The sequence below is a fragment of the Bubalus bubalis genome, chromosome 3, assembly GCF_019923935.1.
Source record: "Bubalus bubalis isolate 160015118507 breed Murrah chromosome 3, NDDB_SH_1, whole genome shotgun sequence".
NCBI classification, from domain to species: domain Eukaryota; kingdom Metazoa; phylum Chordata; class Mammalia; order Artiodactyla; family Bovidae; genus Bubalus; species Bubalus bubalis.
In genome coordinates this window covers 38,286,293-38,298,616 of record NC_059159.1, presented here as the reverse complement: position 1 = coordinate 38,298,616, position 12,324 = coordinate 38,286,293, and the positions used below count along the sequence as shown (strand labels likewise).

The 12,324-nt window shown below is 38.4% G+C and overlaps 1 protein-coding gene across 1 annotated transcript in view; it reads right to left on the bottom strand.

Moving 5' to 3' along the window:
* Window positions 1–2,314: 2,314 nt before the first annotated feature.
* UBE2G1 (ubiquitin conjugating enzyme E2 G1) overlaps window positions 2,315–12,324 on the bottom strand; it is an 88,207-nt gene continuing 78,197 nt past the window's right edge. The window contains exon 6 of the mRNA XM_006079676.4: window positions 2,315–3,423. The gene's annotated coding sequence lies outside the window, so the exon portion shown is untranslated. The remainder of the gene's footprint in view (window positions 3,424–12,324) is intronic.

The following is a 12,324-nucleotide window of genomic DNA, read 5'->3' as shown; positions in this document are numbered from 1 at the left end:
ATGGTACCTCTGGGTCTCTTCTAGTTCACTCACATCTGAGTCTGGGTTCTTTACCTTTTAGCTTATCTTCATGGTACAGCCAGTTTAGGCTACAGACAAAATCCCCAATAATGCTCTAACAGGTGCTCATTTTATTTTACATAAGGTTCTAAATCAGCATGCATGAAATTCTGATGAAGAATGGTTGGTTGGCCTCATACTGGAAATTTTAAGACTATTATATGAGATTGGAAGTCAAGTGAACTTCCTACCCTCTGGTTCCTTGTTTAAATGAAGTTTTAAAAATTAGTTATCAAGATTCCCCAGTGGACCCTTTGGTATCATGTGCTGTTTATATAGAAAGAATACCATAACTTACTTTGGAGACCTGCATCCTAAAACCAAAACAGCTCATGATACAGCCTCTAAGTCATCATTTATTGATTCATAGAGCACCCATCACATGATCCAGGTGCTTTACATACAGTAAACATCACAAAAGAACTCTCATATAAATACAATCAACAAATTACAGGAAAAAACTGGAATGAAGCAACATTAGGTCAAATTTCAAAGATGCTGAGAAGTGGCAGTACACAAAAGGTAATTCCACCAACTGGAGACCAGATGGGCAAAGATACACAGGCATGACAATCCCAAATGGGCAGATTTGTAGAGGGTGAATGAGCATATAAAATAAAATTTCACAACCAAGAATGAAGGCCATTAAAGATACTATGACACCCAAGTGATCACAGAACTAGTCGAAAAACCTCACAAAGATATTACCTTGTAATGACAAGGAAACCAACCTCGTTTGGATTTTAAGCTCACCAGAAGAGGCCAGAAAGCCACGGAAATAGTCCATCTCATTATGAGCCCAGACTGAAATCGATAAGCCTTTACAAGAAATTGGAGTAAATTTAGGAAGCAGCCAACAGTTCTACAATCCATAAGACTATACAGGTGTTGTTGATAGTTGGCACGTGGTCAGGGAGAAAAATCCTTTCCCTAAAGCAGAGGACTCACCTCACACAAATGATGAGGCATCGCTGGGACAAAAGCCACCAGAATTAGTGTCACCCGAGTGTGGTTTAATATCAAATGTAGAGCCATTTAGATTCACACTGTCAGATGAACACTGGGAAAGGCACAGATGACACCTCTGACAGGAAGCCGAAACATCTCTCGAGGTTTGTGTTTCCATATGTAGCATGGTCAGGGCACCAGGTGGTAAAGGGCATCAAGAGGTTTGCTCATTTCTGGCTCTCCCAACTCCCCAAGATCTAGCCCTAAAAAACACACAATCACACCAAAGTAACTGCATTAAAGTGGCACTTAAGAGTTTAAGAATAGTTGTCCCTGAGTTACTTGGTCCTTTGCTCCTCCCTGAAGAGTCAAATCCCAGGTTTTAACTCAAGAGATTGCTAGGAGAATTACAGCCACAAGAGAGCAAAACTCAGACTCCATCTTGCCACGAACCACCATCACGCGGACAATTTAAGAATAAAAGGGATGGCATTCAAAGTCCCAGGTAAGGATGCAGTACTGGTACTTTGGGGAAACAGTGCTGACAGAGTCTTTGAAAAAGTAAAGTCACAAGCAAAGTTCTTGGAGAAAACTGGCTGCAGTGACTCAAAACAGTTTCACATTCAGCCATCACACATTTACAGGCTTTTTCTTTGTTTTTTAATGCTTCAGAGTGAAGAAGAGGCTGAGATTTAGAAAAATCACTCTCTACTCTGACTACATCCTTAATTATTTCACTTTAAAAAAGACACGCAAAGTTTGTAAAGGACTGGCTACTTGCAGGAATCCTTTCATCCTGTCAAAAAATTTCTCCAAACCCCACAAAGCAGAGATGTACCAGTTCTCACTGATTCTCACAGTTAAACACCATGTCTCATCAGGTACTGTCTCAAGTTCTGCCCCTTCTATGCCAGACACTGTCCCAGTCCCAACTTCATACCAAACACAGAAACCTAGGCCTGCCTTTAACACTGCACATGCTTATTTTACCACTTCCTGAAAACTGTTTTAGAAAATTTATAGTATGAAATATATTTATGCTCAAACAGTAAGAAAAACCCAAGTGGACTATGTCAGTGACAGAATCTATATGTCAAACAGCAAAGCATTTATAGCCCTATAATGCTTTGAGATTCATATAAGAATCCATAGAGAGTCCAATACATATACTGCCATGGCCGTGTGATTTTCAAGTATTAAGTTTGTTTGCATAAGGAATCAACCTGAGATTTTTCTAAACTGCACTTCTCTGACACTCATTATTATAACCTTCATTCAATACAATAAAAGCCAACAACTTGACAAATTATTGGAAAAAAATTATATTTTGGAAGAACTCACTACATAAGGTGACAGAATTCCAAAATCAAATTACATGAAAATATACATCGCAATTTCTTTGTACAATAGGTGAGAAAATTCTGCAGTATTAGAATAGAGGCAAAGAAATATGAAGGGCTAAGGGGAAGGGTACGAGGGTAAACAGCATTTTTAATAGCAAACCCAGAAGTTAAGTAGAAAGCCTGTAGCTGTGCATGCTTTATTCATCCAACCTTCACATTAGGTAACTGAGGGCAAAAATAAAACCAAATCAGAGTTTTGTGTTGTTGGGAGTAAATTTCAATCATTTTAAATCTGAATTGAATCCAGACTAACTCTTTTTAGTTCCTAGGGATAATGACTGAATTCAAGAGCTCTCAACGACAAGAAAATGTTATTGCTGTATCCAATCTGAGAGATGGGTGCAGGTACAATACAAAAGGGACAAAGCACCTAGTGATGACCGCTCCTCTGAAGTCATCATTAAAAATCAAGTAGTTGCCTATTGAGTACTTGAGTATTTGAACTAAATGATTTGAAAACTTCCTGGCAGACAGAAGAGATAAAAGTAAAGGGGAGTGTGTCAAAACAAAGAAGATACAAAGTTTAGTAAGTGGAAAGAGTTTAATGAAGCCTCAATGGTTTAAAGGAAATTAAATGGAAACTTTTAATCCTAATTGCTTTTCATCTGACATGCTTTAAGGAGTCTTTTAAAACTGATAAGAAACAATGAATAGGGAAAGAAAACCTGCTAAAATTTTTTAGAATTTACACGATTCTTATTCTACTACAAGAAAGCATTATTTGGTACAAGGTGTATTTGTGGATGTACATGAACAGTATATATATTATCCGGATCATGTTGTGCTATGTACAGGTCTTTACAATTCTTCCTGAAGGTTAAAACAGTTCATTAGAATTCAAAATGCGTAATCATCTGTAAGTTGGCACTTGTTAGGCTCTTGTCAGCATTGATACTGGCATGTTTTATTGCAGCCCAGTTCCAGCCAGTGTTTGCCAACTTGTTACAACAGAAGTCCAGCAATAGGTGGGTAGAGTGCAGGAAAAACAGTGCCATGTTTCTCAATTGGAGACCTACAAGAAAGCAAACAGCATTATATAGTGAATTTAAAAGTTACAAAAGGATTAATTGATTAGCAATTTTTATTTGTATTCCACTTCTTGGGAAACAAATTCTTCATTTCACTTTAAGCTCACTTTTGCCCACGTTCAATATGGTAGCCACATCCAACCATTTCATTTTAAATTCAAATAATAGTTCATAAAGTTTTAAATTTAGTTCCTCAGTAACACTACCCACATATCAAGTGCTCAGTATGCCTAGTGACTACCATACTGGATACTGCAAATATAGATTATATCCACCAGTGAAGAAAGTTCTATCACACAGACTTAACTTAGAGACTTCTCTAAGTTCAGCCCAAACCTATTTTATCCATTCAGGCTCCAACAAATGATCTTCTCTCCCAATTAGAGTTTTCTATTGTTTTGTATCTGCTGATTTCCTGTCTTCAATTAGACTAGAAGAACCACAGCTAAATAAAAACATCCGTCACCTTATGGAGTGCTTATTATATGCCAAGCAGTATACAAAGTGCCTTAAAAACTCATCTCATGTAATGCTCATAATTACCATATAAAGGGGTTTCCCCCATTTTACAGAGAAAAGAAAGACAAGGTCACAGAGCTAATAAATGGCAGAGTTTTCTGTTCAAAAGGTTAACAAAACACTTGTTTCAGTTAAAAAAAAAATCTAGTGAAATGATTAAACTTTTTAGAGCTTTTATTATATGAATGTGTCCTTTGAAATATGTAAGGGGAGCACAAGAAAGGGGCAAGGGAGAAAAATGCCTATTAGTGTTACATCAGATCAACTGCTTCGAAACTCAGGAGTCTATATCACCTGCCAAGCCATTGTTGGTCACAAGAAGACTCATACATAATAACTAGGAATCCAAGGGATATAATTTTAAACTTCTAACAAAGAAGCCAAATGTACTTATTAGAGCCAGCATGGCAAATATTTAACTTATACCAGACATGTGAAAAGTTCAATGTGTCTTCTAAATCCCCAAATGAAGTTATCAATATTACAGTCACCCAAATTCAACCATACCAAAGCTCTGCAATGGGCAGGAAGAAAGCTGTGGGATATCTATGGCCAAACATGTGCCTGTTTCTAGAATCTAGACTACCTCCTAAGACAGCTCCTGAGAAGTAGAATGACTGCTAAATTTCTCCCCAAAGGGCTCGTACCAACCAATGTAAATGATCCCCAGCAAAGCTCTGAATCCACCAAACCTTTCACCAGCACCACGTTCTATCCTTTGCACACAGATACACATATGTACACATTTTATTAGAAAATCTAAAGGCACAGACTGATCCTCAAGAAAAATTGTCATGAATAGGATTGTAATTTCCAGGTTATGTTACTTAAAATGTTTTTCCAAAGACTATATACCACACTCAAATTAATCCCTGGTCAGTTAACTTCTCAGGGCTGAAAAAGAACTGGGTATAGAACTTAGGCATTCACTAATCACTCTCTTATAATATGAACAAGAAATTTCACGGCCACAAAACAATCATTTAAAAACCATTTCCAGGTGAGGTTTTAAAGAAAAATACTTCAGAGAAGACTGACTACAGAAAGTCATTAATTATCTAATATCAGACATTCAAGCCTTTTAATAGTGAGGGACCAGCTTTAAATAGCTTTAGCTTCTTGCAGGCAGAGAAAAAAAAAAATCTATTTCCCCTCCTTTGAATAAAATATATTCTAAACAGAAAAAAAGCCTTGGTACAGCAAAAGCAAGTTTGCTGTTCTTTGCTCTAGAAAGAAAAATTCTACAAGCTGAATTTACCTAATACTCAAATAAATGGTGTTGATCTAAAATAGTCATTTTACATATATAAGATATACATATATCCTATTTACATATATAGGATATATATACATATATATATGTATGTAGATTTGCCCTATACATATATATGTGTGTGTATATATATATGTATGTAGATTTATATATATAGGATATATATATATATCCTATTTCTGGTTTAAAATAAATCTGTGTGGTGGTGGTAAAAATCACACTGTTTTCATATCAACTTTATGAAATAAGTATCTGTTTTTTGCCTTAAACCTAAGTCTTAACTATTCCTGATTCCTAACCTACAAATCTGGAGATGGTTTAGCTTCCAAGTGTCTTATTCCATTTATTTCTGAAACTAGAATCATATCATTAATTTTCCAAGTGGCTACACATTTTAATCTTTTAAAAGGCCTATAAAATAAAAAGCAGACAAGCATGCTTTAAAAAAAACAACACACACAAAAAACACTTTTTGATGTTAAAAGACAATAATGAAAGTAATTTCTCACTCAAGGGTAAGTGTCCCAATAATCTCAACCATTCTAAAGTGAAAGCAGTCCATAAGTTAAATAGGTTTATATCAGGGCATTACCTTTCTTCCAAAAGTTCCAATTCATTCTACACTGCCACCAAGTGTGGTGGCACTAAACAACTCTCCCCCATCACCAACCCATCCTTCTCCCCCAAACTGAACTATTCTTATTCTTTGCTTTATGTCATCCACTTTGGACCATTCACACATTTCCTTTCTGAAGTCTAACAGCTCACTCTCCTAGCTCTTCTCCTGGTGATGAACCAGCCCATGTATTTCTGTCCCCAGCCAGAAGGATGCTGTCCTTGGCCCTAGTAAGTACTGCTCTCTGTACCAAATGAATGGACATCTCTACTCTGGAGACTTCTAATCTCACTCACAGCCCTACGTTTAACCTCTATCTTAACCATTCAGTACTAGGCATGTGCTAACTTAAAGCCATGCTCTGCTATTACTCCCACTAAAGCTTTCCATGTGGTTTAACATTTCTGTGCCTGGTCTAACTGGCCAGGTGAACAGTTCTTTATTGGCCTGGATAATATCTATGGTACTCTGGAGAACCCCTTCTTTCCCAAGAGAATAGTGCCTTTGGAAATATTCATTAAATAAGAAGTGAAATGAGCTCAAGGTGTGCTGTTCTTGGTGTTACCTCTCATTCCAAGATATAAATCTTAAACCTTAATAACATGCAACTGTTAAAAGGGAAGCAGATATATATTACTGACAATTGATATTAATAAAATATCAAAAGACAACATTAACCGGAAAGCAGAGTGGACACTATGTATACATGTATGTTATAGACACAGACAAAATCACACTTGTATGTACATGGGTGTTGGGGTAGATCAGATTTCTGAAAGATTAAGCAGTGGTTACTTCTGAGAACTGGTGGGCTGAGATGGGAAAGAGGTTTACTTTTCCTTACATATAGCTGCAGCTCTAAAGGTAGCAGTCAGATTCAGAGGAAACCAAGAGACAGCCATGATATTTATGGGTAAGAGAAGATGTTTCTAGAAGGGAGATCAATAGTCAATTCAGTTCAAATGCTACAGAAATTAAAAAACCAAAACTAAGGGACTTTCCTAGAGGTCCAATGGTTAAGACTCCATGCTTCCACAGCATTCCTGGTTGGGGAACTAAACCCCTCATGCCACAGCCAAAAAACAAACAACAACAACAAAAATACCCTCATCAAAACTGAAATTAAGCCTTTGAATGTGGCAAACAGGCAGCCCCTGGTCTCCTTACTACTTTAGTATTCTATGGAGAAGGAAGGTGAGCACAACACGCTGGAAGACTGACAGTTAAAAAAACAAGGCAAAGTCCTTTTGTTTCCCAGGTCCCTCTCTTCCTCCCTAAAGTACTACTGCAAAATTTAAGAATTTTATGTATTTCTTCTAGTCCTTTCTTTTTAAAAAACTTTCATTCTGTCAGATAGCTACAACAGAATGGTGGGTTTTACTTTATAATATATATAAATGGTATCATTCTTTTTTCTTTTTATCACATTGCTTCTCCTATTCAAGACTCGGTTAACTATGTGATTACATATAACTAAGTCTACATTATATATTTTCGTTGATTAACAATATTGTAACTGATATTAATAATAACTGATTACTTCTGATGTGCTTTTAAAAATTACACACAGTACTATAAGCAATATCTTTGTATCATGTCTCTCTGTATACATGTGCTCGAGTTTCTCTTAACCTATACACCTAAATTGCAGGATATGTGTTTTCAAATTGACTGCTGCTGCTGCTACTAAGTCACTTCAGTCGTGTCTGATTCTGCAACCCCAGAGATGGCAGCCCACCAGGCTCCCCCGTCCCTGGGATTCTCCAGGCAAGAACACTGACTAGGTATTACCAAATCACTCTCCAGTGTTGACAGAACAGCCTCACATGCCAGGAGTTCAAGTATATACCATTTCCTGAAATCCTCACCAACACCTGGGTTTCTTGGACATTCTGATTTTGACAACCTGATGAATTTGATGTCATCCCCTGCAGCTTTGTATTTCTGCTTATAAATGCAGCTGAATTACTTGTGGCATGCATAACAACTATCAGCTTTCTTTTTGCTTCTATTATCTATTCATATCATTTTCCTTTGTGCTGATAGTCTCATTGATTTTCAAAATTTTGTTGTAGACAGTAGATAGAAATCCTAAATATTAGATTAGAGAAATATTTTCCCAGTTTGCCACTTATTTTTATTTCTTTTGTCTTGTCGTAATATTTAAGTTTTGGGTTTTGATGTAGCCAAATTTATCATTTTTCCCTTTTATGGGTGTTATTTGTGCCTAATAAATCCTTCTCTACTTTGATATTCTCCTGTATTTTGTTTTAGTAGTTTTGTTTTTCATATCTGTCTTATGTTTTAAAACTTACTGGAGACAGCTTAGCCTCCTCCCTTTCTCAGTCAGCAAGACCACTACAGATCACCTGTATCAGCAGCAGTGAGATGGGTGTGTCCTGAAGCACACTGAGGAGAGTTTTCACTTTTCTTCATAATCTTATTGTAACAAAGGTGATAAGAAAGGCTCAGCATTTCAGGAGCCTTAATTTTTAAGGAGATATGGGTGAGATGTGGAGGCCAATCCTTAAATGATCCGAATAGGAAACCCATCAAGGGTATGGTCCTATTGAGATAACCACATACTGTGAATGTGGTCTCAAATAAGCAGGGGAGAAAAGACGGCTGCTTAGGACAAACAGAAGCCATATACAGATCCATTTGTACTTCTACTTGTGAGCAATGACTCTAGATTCACATGTACACACATGCAACTAGGTAAAGCAGTGAGTCTTCTGTCCTGCTGCCTTGGGTACAGTTCAGTTCAGCTCAATTGCTCAGTTGTGTCTTACTCGCTGCGACCCTGTGAACTGCAGCACGCCAGGCTTCCCTGTCCATCACCAACTCCTGGAGTTTACTCAAACTCATGTCCATTGAGTCGGTGATGCCATGCAACCATCTCATCCTCTGTCGCCCCCTTCTCCTCCCACCTTCAATCTTTCCCAGCATCAGGGTCTTTTCAAATGAGTCAGTTCTTCGCGTCAGGTGACCAAAGTATTGGAGTTTCAGCTTCAGCATCAGTCCTTACTCTCAAGAATCTTCTCCAACACCATGGTTCAAAACCATCAATTCTTTGGCACTCAGTTTTCTTTATAGTCCAACTCTCACATCCATACATGACCATTGGAAAAACCATAGATTTGACTAGATGGACCTTTGTTGGCAAAGTAATGTCTCTGCTTTTTAATATGCTGTCTAGGTTGGTAATAACTTTTCTTCCAAGGAGCAAGCGTCTTTTAATTTCATGGCTGCAGTCACCATCTACAGTGATTTTGGAGCCCAAAAAAATAAAGTCTGTCATTGTTTCCCCATCTCTTTGCCATGAAGTTATGGGACTGGATGCCATGATCCTAGTTTTCTGAATGTTGAGTTTTAAGCCAACTTTTTCACTCTCTTCTTTCACTTTCATCACGAGGCTCTTTAGTTCTTCTTTGCTTTCTGCCGTAAGTGTGGTATCATCTGCATATCTGAGGTTATTGATATTCCTCCCAGCAATCTTGATTCCAGCTTGTGCTTCATCCAGTCCATCATTTCTCATGATGTACTCTACATATAAGTTAAATAAGCAGGGTGACAATATACAGCCTTGACGTACTCCTTTCCTGATTTGGAACCAGACTGTTGTTCCATGTCCAGTTCTAACTGTTGCTTCTTGACCTGCATACAGATTTCTCAGGAGGCAGGTCAGGTGGTCTGGTATTCCCATCTCTTGAAGAATTTTCCACAGTTTGTTGTGATCCACACAGTCAAAGGCTTTGGCATAGTCAATAAAGTAGAAGTAAATGTTTTTCTAGAACTCTCTTCCTTTTTCGACGATCCAATGGATGTTGGCAATTTGATCTCTGGTTCTTCTGCCTCTTCTAAATCCAGCTTGAACATCTAGAAATTCACGGTTCACATACTGTTGAAGCCCGGCTTGGAGACTTTTGAGCATCACTTTGCTAGCGTGTAAATGAGTGCAATTGTGCAGTAGTTTGAGCATTCTTTGGCATTGCCTTTCTTTGGGATTGGAATGAAAACTGACGTTTTCCAGTCCTGTGGCCACTGATGAGTTTTCCAAATTTGCTGGCATGTTGAGTGCAACACTTTTACAGCATCATCTTTTAGGATTTGAAATAGATCAACTGGAATTCCGTTACCTTCACTAGCTTTGTTCATAGTAATGCTTCCTCAGGCCCACTTGACTTTGCATTCCAGGATGTCTGGCTCTAGGTGAGTGATCACACCATCGTGGTTATCTGGGTCATGAAGATCTTTTTTGTATAGTTCTTCCGTGTATTCTTGCCACCTCTTCTTAATATCTTCTGCTTCTATTAGGTCTATACCATTTCTGTCCTTTATTGTGCCCATCTTTGCACGAAATATTCCCTTGGTATCTCTAGTTTTCTTGACGAGATCTCTAGTCTTTCCCATTCTATTGTTTTCCTCTCATTTCTTTGCATTGATCACCAAGGAAGTCTTTCTTATCTCTCCTTGCTATTCTTTAGAACTCTCCATTCAAATGGGTATATCTTTCCTTTTCTCCTTTGCTTTTCGCTTCTCTTCTTTTCACAGCTATTTGTAAGGCCTCCTCAGACAACCATTTTGCCTTTTTGTATTTCTTTTTCTTGGGGATGGTCTTGATCACTGCCTCCTGTACAATGTCACGAATCTACGTCCATAGTTCTTCAGGCACTCTATCAGATCTAATCCCTTGAATCTATTTGTCACTTCCACTGTGTAAAGGTAAGGGATTTGATTTAGGTCATAACTGAACAGTCTAGTGGTTTTCCCTACCTTCTTCAATTTAAGTCTGAATTTGGCAATAAGGAGTTCATGATCTGAGCCACAGTCAGCTCCTGGTCTTGTTTTTGGTGACTGTATAGAGTTCTCCATCTTTGGATGCAAAGAATATAATCAGTCTGATTTCGGTACAGACCATCTGTCTGGTGATGTCCACGTGTAGAGTCTTCTCTTGTGCTGTTGGAAGAGCGTGTTTGCCATGACCAGTGCGTTCTCTTGGCAAAACTCTATTAGCCTTTGTCCTGCTTCATTCTGTACTCCAAGGTCAAATTTGCCTGTTAGTCCAGGTATTTCCTGACTTCCTACTTTTGCATTCCAGTCCCCTATAATGAAAAGAACATCTTTTGGGGGTGTTAGTTCTAGAAGGTCTTAAAGGTCTTCATAGAACCGTTCAACTCAGCTTCTTCAGCATTCCTGTCTTGGGTTACACAATGCCTTGTGTCCTGATCAGGTTGCCTAGGAAATAGATTCTGAGACAGGTGTTTGTGTAAGGTTTACTGGGAAGTGCTTTGAAGAGCAACAGTGAGGGAAACAGATCTAAGCAGAAGATGGTGGGGGTAGCGCAGCTGAAATACAGACTTCGGACAATCCAACACTGGAATGGCCTTTCAGATAATCCCCAAATTGAGAAAAAAGCCTAAGTCTTTGTACCAACCCATTCTTTCTCCAAACCAAACAGTCCATGGATACAAGTGGCTTCTGAGGAAAGGGACTAACTTGGGCAAGTGATCTCTTAACTCCTAGAAAGCAAGTCAGCTATGAGTTATCAGCAGGCAACATTCCCAACAGGCTGGAGTATGATTATTTCCCTCTGGACAGGCAGTAACATCCACCACACCCAGAGCTTATCTTCTCTTACCATCTTATTTATTCCCTGGTGAAGCCAACCAGTATGTTGTGAGCTAACCTATGAAGACCTATGTGACAAAACTTAGAAAGAACCCAGTCAACAGCCTGTGAGGAACAGAAACCTGCCAACAACCACATGAATGAACTTGGAAGCAGATCCACCCACAGCTGAACCCTGAGATAGATGACTGCAGTGCCAGCCGACACCTTGACTGCAACATTATGATGACCCCAGAGCCAGAAGGTTCGACGTGGGCGAGATAACAGATGTTGTTTTAGGTCATTGAACGGGGTAATTTGTAAAATAGCAAGGGATTAATACAGTCCCTCTACCCTTGATACAGAACCAAAAGACAGAATCCTTTTGCCTGGTGGTACAGAATGTGGCCATGTAGCTGATCTGTGGGAGCGGGAAGATTTTGTTTCTCCCTTTGTCCTCTTACTTCATCCTACAATAATAACTTTCTGGTGGCAGGGAAGAATCTAAGACACAGAAAGTAAAATCCATATAGGAAAAAATTAAAATTCAACTGCATTACAATTAAGCACCTCTGTTCACCCAAAATACTATAAAGAAAGTAAACTGACAAGGATAGAAATCAATAACCTAACTGAAAAATAGGAAAGACCAAAAAAAGCACTTCACAGAGGAAGTATCCATGGTCAAACACATTATAGCATGCAACTGCATTGTAACTAGGGCAACACACATCAAGTCTGTAATGACATCTCATCTGATACTAGATCAAAAACTTTGGGAAAGGACCTCCCTGGTGGTCCAGTGGTTAAGAATCTGCCTTCCAATTCAAGGAATGCAGGTTTGATCCCTGGTTACAGGAAGATTCC